The following is a 14,984-nucleotide window of genomic DNA, read 5'->3' as shown; positions in this document are numbered from 1 at the left end:
TTGCTTCTACAGGTTGACACATGCATTGTATGTGTCGATACATGACTTGCATAGGTCGACACATACATTAAAATTCTTGAAAATTTGCATTCTTTTCCATTCCTTTTGCTTCATACTTGCTTACATATATATATACTTAATACATGCATCCTTTTCTAGTAAGGTTTCTAGAGAGTAAAACCTATACGAAACCAGGATTTCAAAGCATTCTCATCATCTTCAACCTCATTCTATGCATAAACACAATCAAAATACACATAATCATTTTTTGATTGGGTGCCATCTAGAACTAGGGTTGATAACGTCCAATTTAGGTTGATTGTATTATAAATTAGGTTGAGATCTTTGAGGGTTTCAAATCAGAAAACCTAGATGGGGTTTTCCTTTAAGATCGTTTAGGGTTTGAAGGTTTTGGACAAGATTACACAATCCATATCCGATCGAGTAAAGTCTTTGAAGAACAGGAGGTTCTTGCAAAGAAGTACCGTGGGACAGTGGATCGCATTGGTAAATCTTGGATTTCAACAATTGCGTGTTTTAGATTCGATCAAGTGAAAGCTTTGAAGAACAAGAAGTTTCTTGCAAAGAAGTAGCATGAGACGGTGAATCAAATCGGCGTTGTTGGGTTACTTGGTAAAGCTTTGATCAAGGGAAGAGAAGGTGCCAGAATCAACATCAAACTTAGGGTTTGTAGAGTTGGATTTCTACATCTCTCTTGTATACATACATTTGCAAAGTAAGATTAATTTCATCATCTCAATTCGAGTTTGAATTGAGGGCAAACGTACCCATAGCGAGGTCAATTGGGAAACTGCCTAAATAAATCCTTGTGTACTCTCTCTCTCTCTCTCTCTCTCTCTCTCTCTCTCTCTTTTATTTTCAGTTTGCAAATGATTAATTTCATTATTCGCACGATCAATTTGTTTGGATAATATGTTTTATTACATTTTGAAATTGATATTGTTTAGTTAATCACAACTCCTTAGGTTATGATTGGGTTTTAAGATCAACAATACCACATAAAATTCCAAACAATATCGATTGCACACTAGGTGTTTGACAAATTGTCTCAATTGATTTTTCATGTGAATTATCATTGAAAGCAAAATATCTTTGTTGCTTTGCATTCAACTGGTTGTGATTAATTGTGTTTGGTCGATTTGTGATTCATTATCATACTGTGATTAGTATTACACGCATCAAGCTTTTTTGTAGTGGGTTCGGTTAGACAATTTTGATCCGGGATACTTCTGTGCGCCCTAAAATTTTCAAAGCTATTTTTTGTCAAAGTTTTAAACTAGGGATCTATTCAGTTCCCCCTTTAGATCTAAGCCTACCGTTTAACAAGTGGTATCACGAGCTCCGGTTATCATCAATGGAGAAGAAGATTGTACGTCATCATCAATGGTCCTAATGAAATTACAATAACCAATGGTGAAGGCATCGTCGTACCAAAACTGGAAAATCAATGGAATGATAATAATAATAAGAAATTATGGTCATATGATTGGAAAGCACAAAACATTCTCATATCCGTACTTGGTGTTGATGAATTTTATCGTGTTTCCCATTGTGAGACCGCCAAAGTTATGTGGGACACATTAGCAGTTGCCCGTGAGGGAACTAATAAGGTCAAACAAGCAAGGATCAATACATTGAATCAAGAGTTTGAACTCTTTCGTATGAAGCATGGTGAGACCATTGCAAAAATGCAAAAGAGGTTCACACATCTTATAAATTGATTGAATGCTTTAGGTAAGCCTATTTCCAATGATATTGCTACTAATAAAGTTTTGAGGTGTCGTAATAGGGAATGGAAACCCAAGATCACCGCAATCAAAGAGGCGAATGATCTTAAAATACTTGATCTCACTACTTTATTTGGAAATTTGGAAGAAAATAAGCAAGAACTCACTTGCTTGGAGAAACATGAAAAAGAGCATGGTAAGAAGGTAAAGATGGAGAAAGGTAAAGACAAGGTGGTAGAGAAGAAGTATATTACTCTAAAGACTTTAATCTCAAATTCCTCACACAATGATCAAAGTGATTGTGAAATAAGAGATGAAAATTATTCTGATGAAGAAGATATGGGGTTGTTCATCAAAAAGTTTAATAGATACATGTGGAAACATGGAGATAAGTACTCCAACAAGAACCAAATTAAGTCTATAAGGCTATCTAACAAGACCCTAAAAGGAATATGAGAATAAGAAGGGTAAACCTAGAAGTTCATGTTAGAATTGTGGAAAAGCATGCCATTATAGGCCGGAGTGTTCTATGATAAAGAAATATAAAAATAAAGGTCATCACAATAAATCTAGCAAGTGTAGAAGATCCTATGTTACTTGAGAGAGCGAAAATGATTCTTCAAGTGCTGAAATCTTGAATTCAAGTGTCGAATCGGCCAAGATGTGCTACATGGAAAACAAAAAGAAGAAGAAGATTGTAAGTCACTCTAAGCTTGAATCTACTCATGACTTATCTTATTCTCAATTACAAAAATCTTTTGAAAATCTGCAAAGACAAGACGTAGACGCTTTCAAAAAGTTAACTTCAAACAAAAGAATCTTTTCACATTTAGAAGCTACCGTTTTGAAAAACGAAAAGAATACGAAAGCTCTTAAGCAGTTTATGGTAGATATTCTAAAAGATAAGAATAAGGATGAAAAACATTCATGGTTTGGTTGTGAAACTTGTTACATTTAGAAAAAGAGGCAAATACTCTTAAAGCTAAGTTGGATAAGACATTACAACCAAAGATTACTTTTTCTATTGATACTTCTAAATATGATATGCCTTCTCATAATCCTTATAGAAGGTATAACTTTTTGTTGAAAATGGGTCAAATAGAAAAAACACATATTCTTACAACCTATATTATCATTATTGTTGCAAGAAGGGTCACACCATTGAAAAATGTAAGTTTAGGAGACTCTTTGTTCCTAAAGGCGTTTATCAATGGTTGCCTAAATGCAACCAAAGTTTCATTAATCCTCAAGGACCCAATGAAGATTGGGTATCTAGTACTTTTCGTTGATCTTGCAGGATAAATGTCTTGGCTCTATGAAGAGAGTATGGGATCTCGCTTGTGGAGGCTCAAGACATGATACGGGTAACATCTCCTTATTGCTTTGACGTTGTGGCAAGGAAGAAGGATAATGTTACCAAGGAGGTCGAGATTTAATATTCTGTTAATTGGTAGAAGTGTGTTGATTATTATTAATGTTTTATATCCGAGAAGTGTCAGAAAAGGTAATGTGTTTCATGATGTAGGTTTGTCTTCAACAAGACATACTCAAGTGCATCAAATTAGGGATTGATCAACCTAAGATGATGAAACCTGAGGAGGAGCAAGATAACTATCACGATTGAACAAGAGTGAAAGTCCAACAAGAAAGGATGATTATTAAGTCAATTACCTTCTTGGATACATTATTAATCACACTTTCAAGTATGTTACAAAGAGAAAAGTGGTAAGAGCGTTCGTTTTCAAAGAGTTTGTGGCACATTTTGCATTTATTCCAACTTTTGTTTGAGAGTTGCTTATGGAATTCAAGTGAATCCTTCGTCATTTGTACGATGAGGTAATATTGTTCCAATCCCTTTCTTGCTTTGTAAGTAAGTTCTTTCTTTTACATATTTATTTCTCAAAGGTATGTGATATATTATGTGTATGATACATGTTATGAGTGTTCATTTCCAAAAAATTTCAAGTGTAACCACTGTGTGTTTCATTTAACATGTTTATAGTGACCTCATTTTAAATATCTTCACATGTGTTTCTATATCTTTTACTATTCCATGCTTACATTTGTGTGTTTGCATGTTATTGACTAACAAATCATGAAAAACAATCATATGCATGTGCCTCTCAACAATTAGTTATGCGTGAGTCAAATTGAGTCTTCCAAAGTCATCCCAAATTCATGTGTGTCAAAAAAAATCAATTTTTGAATATCATGTTTCGACACATATTTCGTATAAGTCGGCACATAAAAATATTTTTTTGAATTTTTCAAAATTGGTTCGGTATGTGTCGACTCATGTTTTGGATAGGTCAACACATAGAATTAATTTTTGTAATCTTTTGAATTCTCTTCAGTATGTGTTGATTCATAACCTTTTTAGGTTGGCACATGCTTCCAAGAGGTCGACTCATAAGTCACTTTTGGGTCAATTTCACTTCATTTTTCCTTTGTTCTCATACATGCACCGAATTCTGTCACTCTTCACATCTTCTTGGATCTTGTAAATGAATAATTTGGCATTAAAGCTTGTTAAATTCATTCACCATCTATAATATACATTCAAATTTCCAACAAACCATTAACATTTTCATCAATTTTCTTCATTTCATCTCCAAAAACCCTCTTTAACCCAAACTCTAAAAAACTCCAAATTTTTATTTATTTCTTGTTTTTATTCACTTCTTTATATGTTTATGAGGTTGTTAGTCTAATTTGAGTTTGTGGGTAATCATTTATCTCTCAAACTCCTTCACTTCTCGTTCACACATTTCATCGAATAGTTGGTCTGCAAATTATGTTTGAACATTCTTCTATGGCACCTAAGCTTTCAAAAACCAAGGGTGATTCTAAAGGAAAAGGTAAGTCAATTACATCTTCCACTTCTTTGGAAACTCCTTTTTCTTTGGTTTCAACTAAGTGTGCTAAGGAATTTGAGGAAAAACATCAACCTCGACATGTTGTGAAGCAATACGTTTAGAAGCCTATTGTGGTTGGTTGTTTGGATATTCTGGAAGATGCTAGTCTTATTGCACATCAACAAATTGATTACTTTCTACAACTTGCTCAGAACTATAATGAAGATCTCATTTGTGTCTTCTACTCTGGGTTACATGATATGCGAGTTCCATGCTTCAAGTTTACCATAGGTAACAATGTTTATGAATTCACTAATGATCTATAGATATATTTGTTTGGTATTATTGCTATTGATGTTGTTGATGATGATGAAGCCAACCCGTTGGTAACAGATACCAACCCTCATATACACTTTAAGTGGAACATTAATGTGAATGATCTACTTAAAGCTCCTCGTTCTGAAGATTACTATGATCCTATTACTACTGGTCAATTGAATATGGTTCCTAGAATTCTACTGTGGATGGTTTCTCATGCCTTACGCCCGAAGAATTGCGGGTTCTCAAGAACTGATTTTGATGAAATTCATCTGGTGTATATTCTATTGAACAAGATCAAAATTAATTGGGCATATTACTTGATAACTCGAATGTTCTCCATTAAATAGTGCAACAAAGGGACGTCATTTTGCTATGTCTCCATGATTACTAAGATTTTGAATTACTTCAACATTGGTATGCCTAATCTTACTTATAGATCTCCAGGCCAGGCTCAAGAGTTCTCTCAACGTACCCTAACAAACATGGGCTGCTTTTGGGATATAAACCGTCAGGCTTACTACTTCCGTATGGGTAAGAACTGTAGGAAGATTTATAATTTTGATGATCCTGTCGAGTTCAGTGATGTTGTTGCTGAGGCACATATGAATGATGAGTAACCAATTAGTACCTCTAATGATGTTCATGATAGTGACACTGTTATGCAAGATGCTACTCATGGGTATGTTCATGGTAATACTTTTGGTGTTAGATCTGGTGATACGTCCTCCATCATGACTATGCTCCAGAATATGCGGTTGAGGCAAGATGAGCGATATGAGGAAGATTGTAGAAGGCGATATGCCTTTGAGGCTGCTCAAGTAGAGAGATTTCCTCTCATTCAAGAGCACATGGGTGTAAAAGATGCCAATTTGAAGCCTTCATTTCTTATGAGACAGAGAGTCTCGTGTCTATACACAATGAGATAGATGTAAATCATGCAGCTATGATTGCTAGGATAAATCATTTGATCTCAGCTCAGAATGATAACATCATCATTATGCTCAATTTTACCGAGAAATGTGAGTTATTAGATTATAACTATGGTAATGATGGATAAGGATTCCACAAGGGAGTGAGACCAATGCCAAGAGTCTATGGAATATGATAAAGTGTTGTGATGTTGTGTATTTGGGTCTCATATTTTTTGTGTGCATTTCTTTGAGTCATGCTTTGAGTCACCATGAATTGTTCTTTTTGATTGGTTTATTTTGTTGTTTGTTATGTATTGAAAATTGTACTAATTTATTTGAATATGAGACAATGGGGTTACTATGTGTAATTCCTTAGATGACAATTGTGTAATGTTGTTGTTTTGCTATTTATGTTTTTTTCTCATTGTATATCTTCATGTGTGTTGCGTATATGTGAGTGCATGTCCTTATCATTGCAAATGCCTTTGTATGGTATATTATATATATGATCTATTATATCTATGTGATACTGCTAATAGAATGCTTTCTCTCTTTTTGATGTTGTCAAAAGGGGAGAAGAATATGCAACTATGAAGCTATGATGCATACATTCAGAGAGAGCCTTCATGGACACGAAACACATCGTCTCAAGTTTTCCATCATAAAAAAGAGGGAGTATGTGAGTGAAAATCTTTGTTAGATGTATTTTGTATGATGTCAAAACTAGGATACTTTAGTGTTTATGTACATTAGACGGTATCATCCAAGTCTAGTTATGCATTTTAGCATTATGAAGCATGACAACATGTTTGAAAAAGGTTTAGAAAAGATTCATGCATCAAGAAAAGGTTGTATACATCAAAAACTCATTTTTATGTGAAAAATAGACTACAGGTCAACACATAAACATTATAGGTCGACCTATAGAAGAAAATTTCTTCTACATGTCGACACATACGTTTTATAGGTAAACTCATGTGTTGGAATTTTAAAGCATGTATGCTCTGTTAGATGTTCCGCCTCTACAGGTTGGCACATAACCTGTATAGGTCGACACATTTCTTCTACAGGTCAGCACATGCATCGTATGTGTCAACACATGACTTGCATAGGTCGACACATACATTAAGATTCTTGAAATTTTTCATTCTTTTCCATTCCTTTTGCTTCATTTTCTAGTAAGGTTTCTAGATAGTAAAACCTATACGAAACCAGGATTCCAAAGCATTCTTATCATCTTCAACCTCATTATATGCATACACATAATCAAACTACACATAATCATTTTTTGATTGGGTGTCATCTAGAATTAGGGTTGGTAACGTCCAATTTAGGTTGATTGTACTGTAAATTAGGTTGAGATCTTTGAGGGTTTCAAATAAAAAAACCGAGTTGGGGTTTTCCTTCAAGATCGTTTAGGGTTTGAATGCTTTAGACATGATTACACAATTAGGATTCGATCGATTGAAGTATTTGAAGAATGAGAGGTTCTTGCGAAGGAGTAATGTGGGACGGTGGATCGCATTGGTAAATCTTAAGTTTCAACAATTGCGTATTTTGGATTCAATCGAGTGTAAGCTTTGAAGAACAAGGAGTTTCTTGCAAATAAGTAGTGTGAGACAGTGGATCAAATCGATATTGTTGGGTTACTTGATCAAGCTTTGATCAAGGGAAGAGAAGGTGTCAGAATCAACACCAAACTTAGGGTTTGTAGGGTTGGATTGTAACATCTCTCTTGTATACATAAATTTGCAAGGTAAGATTAATTTCATTATCTCAATTTGAGTTCGAATTGAGGGAAGACGTACCCTTAGAGATGTCGATTGGGGAACTTCCTCAACAAATTCTTGTGTACTCTCTATCTCTCTATTATTTTTGGTTTGCAAATTGTTGATTTCATCAATCGTGTAATCAATTCGTTTGGATAATATTTTTTATTACATTTTAAAATTTAGTTTTTTAAGTTGATCACAATTCATTACATTGTAATTGGGTTTTAAGATCAACAATACCACATAAAATTCCAAACAATATCCTTTGCACACTAGGTGTTCGAAAAATTGCCTTAATTGATTTTTTTTGTGTGAATTATCATTGGAAGTAGACTATCCTTGTTGCTTTTCATTCAACTTGTTGTGATTAATTATGTTTGTTTGATTTGTGATTCATTATCATACGGTGATTACTATTACGCATATCCGAGCTTTTTGATAGCAGTTGCGGTTAAATGATTTTGATCTTGGATACTTTCGCTTGCTTCTGCGTGCCATAAAATTTTCAAAACTATTTTATGTTAAAGTTTTTAACAAGTGATCTATTCACCCCCTTTAGATCTAAGCATATCGTCTAACACCATCCTATCTTGGAGTTAACTCATACTGAAGCATTTTTTAAGGCAGATTTTTCTGCCTTTGATGTATTAACTCATTAGGGATTCATATTGACTCATTAGTCTTATGTATTGATTCATTCAAATTTAGAGTCAATACTTTTTGTTTTGAGAAAATACATGTATTGAATCAATATTTTTAAAACTTACAATTTTGGCCAAAAATAATCTGATTTGTTTGTTATTTCTTTTACACACGCATACATATAAATATGCATTCATGCATCATTTTTCAACATTGAAACCTGGAAGATACAAAGAATTCTCATCATCTTCAACCTTTCTTTGCATGCATTCAACAACTATACATAATAGTTTTTGTTGTTTGTCATCAAGATAAGATTGATAAGGTCCAATTTTGATTGGTGTAAATCAAACTGGGTTGAGTTTTTCTTTGGGGGATTCGTTGATAAAACCGTTAGGGTTTATCCTCCAAGATCAAGGGTTGATTTGGGGTTTCACACAAGTCTTTGCAACTTGGATTCATCCGAGTGAAAGATTTTAAGAAGGGAGATTCTTGCAAAAGAGTAGAGGTAACCAGAGGATCAATTAAAAGGCTTAGGGAAAGTCTGAGTGAAAGCTGTAAAGAACGGTGGTTCGGTCAAAGGATTAAAGGTAACCGGAGGATCAAATTAGATATCTTGTGTGACTTAATCTAACTAAGATCAAGGGAAGAGAATGAGCTAAGATTGACATCAAACACATGGTTTGGGGGTTTGATTTTCTACTACTTCTCTTGTAAATTGATATTGCAAAGGTTAATTACAATATCTCAATTCGATTTTGAATTGAGGGAAAACACACCCATAGTGAGGATAATTAGGGAAATACCTAAACAAATTTTGGTGTTCTCTCTCTCTCTCTCTCCCTCTCCCTCTCTCTCTCTCTCTCTCTCTCTCTCTCTCTCTCTCTCTCTCTCTCTCTCTCTCTCTCTCTCTCTCTCTCTCTCTCTCTCTCTCTCTCTCTCTCTCTCTCTTTCAATCTCTTTTTACATTTTGATAACACTTAGTGTATAATTTGATTTGCTGAAAATTCTGGTCGTGTTGAGGTGTCTTAAACTGTTTTTGTGAAACCATTGCAATCTAAACAATTGCAATTGATTTGTCACACCTTAAACACAAAGAGAATTAAGCTTTGTGTATTGCACACCAAACGTTTCATAAGTTGACTTCACACTAAGCGTTCGATAAAATTCCTAAGTCAAGTTTATTTTTACACCTGATTGGAAATTGTTTATCTTAGTGTTGTTTATATTCAAACAAATTATATTTAACTTGTTGGTTTGATTTTATCATTTTTAGCATACTTTATACTACGGTTTATACGCATATCCGATTCTACCAATAAACGTTCAGATAGAGGAGAGTCGATCCGAATTCGCTTCCGCTTGCCATAGAAACAAATATTTTTCAAAATAGATTTTTTAATAAGAATTTTTTTATTTAGCGATCTATTAAACCCCACCTTCTAGATCGTTTCCCTCGTCTAACAAGTGGTATCATGAACACTGGTTTATCTTGTGCTTCAATTTTTCTTATTAGATTATGCCTTATGAACCAAAAGGGGCGTATAATAAATCACTGATTTTCAATGGCGAGAACTATGGTTATTGGAAGGACTGTATACGTATCCATATCAATCCTATTGATAGAAAAGTATGGAGCGTTATCCAAATTGGTCCATTTGAAATAACTATGACCAATGTGGATGGTTTTGTTGTACCAAAATCAGAAGCACAATGGGATGCGGAAGATGAGAAAAAGTGATCTAGTGATTGGAAAGCAAGGAATATCCTAATCTCCACTTTAGGAGTTGATGAATATTATTGTGTTTCTCATTGCGAAACCACTAAAGCTATGTGGTACTCATTACAAGTTGCTCATGAGGGTACAAATGAAGTCAAACAAGCTAAAATCAATACTTTGAATCAAGAGTTTGAACTCTTTCACATGAAGCATGGTGAAACCATTGCCGATATGTAAAATAGATTCGCTCATCTTGTAAACCGTATGAATGCACTTAGTAGGTAGGTTCCCAATGATATTGCTACTAACAAAATTTTGAGATGTATTAATAGGTTATGGCAACCCAAGGTCACCGTCATCAAGGAAGCTAACAACCTATTGACTTTAGACACTAGAACTTTGTTTGGTAAGCTTGAAGAATATGAGCAAGAGCTCATTAGTTTAGAAAAGCATGAGAAGAAAGTTAAAAAATAAAAGAACAAGGAAAAAGAGTTGGAAAAGAAGTCAATTGCTCTTGTGGATTCTAGTTCCAAGTCCTTAACAAAAGAGCATGATGAAAGTAAATCTAGTGATAATGAAAAGTTGAATGATGAGGGAATTGGGTTGTTTGTTAAATGGTATCATAAATACATTAAGAGAAACAGAGTAAATCACTCTAACAACAATATCATCAACTTTAGAAGACAAGTTGACTCCTCAAAACATGACGAGAATAAGAAAGGAAAGTCTAAAGGTTCATGTTTTACTTGTGGTAAAGTCGGAGACTACAAGCTGGATTATCCACAACTTAAAAAGGATAAAGATAAGGGTCAATGCAAGAAGTCTAGAAAGACTATAAAAGCATACATAGCTTGTGAAAGTGATAGTTAATTCTCAAGTGAATGTGACGAAGAAGCAAATCTTTGTCTCATGGCCCATCATCATAAAAAGGAAAATGTAAGTCATTCTAAATATGAACTTAGTCATGAAGTGTCTTATTCTGAATTACAAGTTACTTTCTAAAATATATATGGTGACACGATAAATTCTTTTAAAAGGTTGGCTTCAAATAAGATAATATTTTCATATTATGAAGCTAAAATTTTGGAAATGGAAAAACAAATGGAAGCTCTTAAGAAAACCATGTTAGATGCTCAAAAATATAAGATTGAGGATGAGAAATCTTCTTGGTTTGGTTGTGAAACTTGTCACATTTTGCAAAAAGAGGTTAATACTCAAAAATCAAAATTAAACAAGGCGTTAGAACCAAAAGTCACCATCTCTATTAATCCTACTAAATTCAAAAGATCTTTAAATGTGTCATACAAGAAGTACAATTATGTGGTAAGGGAGTCTAATAGCAAAAGTCACTCTCATCGTCACTTGACTTGTCATTATTGTTGTAAGAAAGGCCATACCATTTCTAAATGCAAATTTAGGATATTTTTGGTTCCTAAAGGTGTATTTCAATAGTTTCCTAAATGCAATAATATTTCCACTCACTCTTTAGGACCTAATGAAAATTGGGTATCTATCACTCTTGTTTGATCTTATAGGATGAATGTCTTGGCTCCATGGAAAGAATGTCGTTTCTTGATAGTGGTTTCTCAAGGGATATGATGAGTGAAATTTATCTATTCATTGACTTCAAGCTACAAAAGAAAGGATTTGTGGCCTACGGAGATAACAACAAGGGTGCATTACTTGATAAAGGTAGTGTAGGTAATTCATCTTCTACTACCATCTATAACGCAATACTTGTTGAAGGTCTTAAACATAATATGGTTATCATTAGTCAACTATGTGACAAAGGCTATAAAGTAAATTTTACAGATAGTTTTTGCATAATTCAACACAATGAAAATAAAGATTATTCGTTTAAGGGCTTGAGGGTTAATAGCATCTATATGCTTGACTTGAACGATGTATTATTAACAAGCACTAATTATTTAGTAACCATGAGTGAAAACTCTTGGTTATGGAATGTAACTCATGTTAACTTTTATCTATTCAATAAATTGGTCTCAAAATATCTAGTCATTGGTCTACCAAAAATTAAATTTCAAAAGACCACCTATGTGATGCATGCCAAATGGGAAAGCAAACAAGGGTCTCTTTTAAATCCAAAAATATATTTTCAACTTCTAGACTCCTTGAGATTTTTCATATGGATCTTTTTGGTTATTTTAGGACAAAAAGCCTAGGTGAAAATTACTATGTTTTTTTTATAGTAGACGATTACTCTAGATTTTGTTGGACTATCTTTTTGCATAGTAAAGATGAGACTTTTTCAGTTTTCACATCTTTTGCAAAGTTATCCCAAAACAAATTAAGCTTTAATATAGTTGCTATTCGAAGCAATCATGGAGGTGAATTTGAAAATCACGTTTGATGAATCTTATCCGAGAAATGTCAGAAAAGGTATTTCTTTTCATGATACATGTGTATCCTCAGTACACATACTCAATGACACCGAAAAAGGGATTGATCAACCTGAAGCGGTGAAACACGAGGAGAAGGAAATGACAATCTTGAAAAGGAGAAGGATGAAAGTCCAACTAAAGTGGAAGATATTCCTTTGGCTTGAAGGTATTCCAAGGACCATTCAATCGACAAAATTCTTTGGGATATCACCAAAGGCGTAACTACATTCTATAAGCTAAGTAATTTATGTTATCACTTTGCATTCGTTTCACAAGTTGAGCCTAAAAACGCCAAAGATGCCTTGATTGATAAGAATTGGTTAATGGACATGCAAGATGAGTTAAATCAGTTTAAAAGAAATAACATGTGGGACCTTGTCCCACCTACATGAGATTATCAAATCATTGACACTAAGTTGGTTTTTAGAAATAAATTAGATGAAAATAGAGTGATAACCCAGAACAAATCACGACTAGTGGCTCAAGGATATAACCAAGAGGAGGGCATAGATTATGATGAAACTTATGCTTCGATTTCTTACCTCGAGGCTATACACCTTTTACTAGCCTTTGCATGCTCCAAAAATTTTAAATTATTTCAAATGGACGTGAAAAGTGATTTCCTTAATGGTTACATAAATGAGGAAATGTATGTTTCCCAACCTCCCGGCTTTGAAAACCATGAGTATCCTAATCATGTTTATAAACTAAAACATTCTTTGTATGGTCTCAAACAAGCCCCTAGAGTTTGGTATGAGCGACTTAGTAAATTATTTCTTGATCAAGGATACTCTAGAGGGAAGGTAGATACTACACTTTTCATTAAATGTCAAGGAAAACATCTTATTCTAGTTCAAATTTATGTTGACGATATATATATATATATATATATATATATATATATATATATATATATATATATATATATATATATATATATATATATATATATATATATTTGATACATGCATCATTTTCTAGTAAGGTTTCTAGATAGTAAAACCTATACGAAACTAGGATTTTAAAGCATTCTCATCATCTTGAACCTCATTATATGCATACACATAATCAAACTACACATAATCATTATTTGATTGGGTTTCATCTAAAATTAGGGTTGATAACGTTCAATTTAGGTTGATTATACTGTAAATTGGGTTGAGATATTTGAGGGTTTCAAATGGAAAAACCGAGTTGGGGTTTTCCTTCAAGATCGTTTAGGGTTTGAATGTTTTAGACAACATTACACAATCAGGATCTGCACGATTGAAGTCTTTGAAGAATGAGAGGTTCTTGCAAAGGAGTAACGTGACACGGTGGATCACATTGGTAAATCTTGGGTTTCAAAAATTGCATGTTTTCGATCCGATCGAGTGTAAGCTTTGAAGAACAAGGGGTTTCTTGCAAATAAGTAATGTGATACGGTGAATCAAATCGGCATTGTTAGGTTACTCGATCAAGGGAAGAGAAGGTGTCAGAATCAACAACAAACTTAGGGTTTGTAGGATTGGATTGAAACATCTCTCTTGTATACATACATTTGAAAAGTAAGATTAATTTCATTATCTCAATTCGAGTTCGAATTGAGGGCATACATACCCTTAGCGAGTTCGATTGGGGAACTTCCTCAACAAACCCTTGTATACTCTCTATCTCTCTATTAATTTTGGTTTGCAAATTGTTGATTTCATCAATCGTGTAATCAATTCGTTTGGATAATATTTTTTATTACATTTTAAAATTGATTTTGTTAAGTTGATCATAATTCATTAGGTTATGATTGGGTTTTAAGATCAACAATACCACATAAAATTCCAAACAATATCGATTGCACACTAGGTAGTCGACATATTGTCTCAATTGAGTTTTTGTGTGAATTATCATTGGAAGTAGACTATCCTTTTTGCTTTGCATTCAACTTATTGTGATTAATTGTGTTTGGTCAATTTGTAATTCATTATCATACAGTGATTACTATTACGCATATTCGAGCTTTTTGATAACAGTTTCGGTTAGATGATTTTGATCTGGGATACTTTCGCTTGCTTTCGTGCGCCATAAAATTTTCAAAACTATTTTTTGTTAAAGTTTTTAACTAGTGATCTATTCACCCGCTCTAGATCTAAGCCTATCATCTAACACCATCCTGTCTTGGAGTTGACTCATACTGAAGCATTTTTTAGGTAGATTTTTCTGCCTCTGATGTATTGACTCATTAGGGATTCATATTGACTCATTAGTCTTATGTATTGATTCATTTGAATTTAGAGTCAATACATTTTGTTTTGATCAAGTACATGTATTGACTCAATATTTTCAAGACTTGCAATTTTGGCAAAAAATAATCAGATTTGTTTGTTATTTCTTTTACACACACATACATATAAATATGCATTCGTGCATCATATTTCAACATTGAAACCTGAAAGATACAAAGAATTCTCATCATCTTCAACCTTTCTTTGCATGTATTCAACAACTATACATAATAGTTTTTGTTGTTTGTCATCAAGATAAGATTGATAAGGCCTAATTTTGATTAGTGTAAATCAAACTAGGTTGAGTTTTTCTTTGGGGGATTCATTGATAAAATCGTTAGGGTTTATCCTCCAA

Source organism: Lathyrus oleraceus, chromosome 3 (genome assembly GCF_024323335.1).
Source record: "Lathyrus oleraceus cultivar Zhongwan6 chromosome 3, CAAS_Psat_ZW6_1.0, whole genome shotgun sequence".
NCBI classification, from domain to species: Eukaryota; Viridiplantae; Streptophyta; class Magnoliopsida; order Fabales; family Fabaceae; genus Lathyrus; species Lathyrus oleraceus.
The sequence above is the reverse complement of the archived record's forward strand: the minus strand, read 5'-3'. Positions refer to the sequence as shown.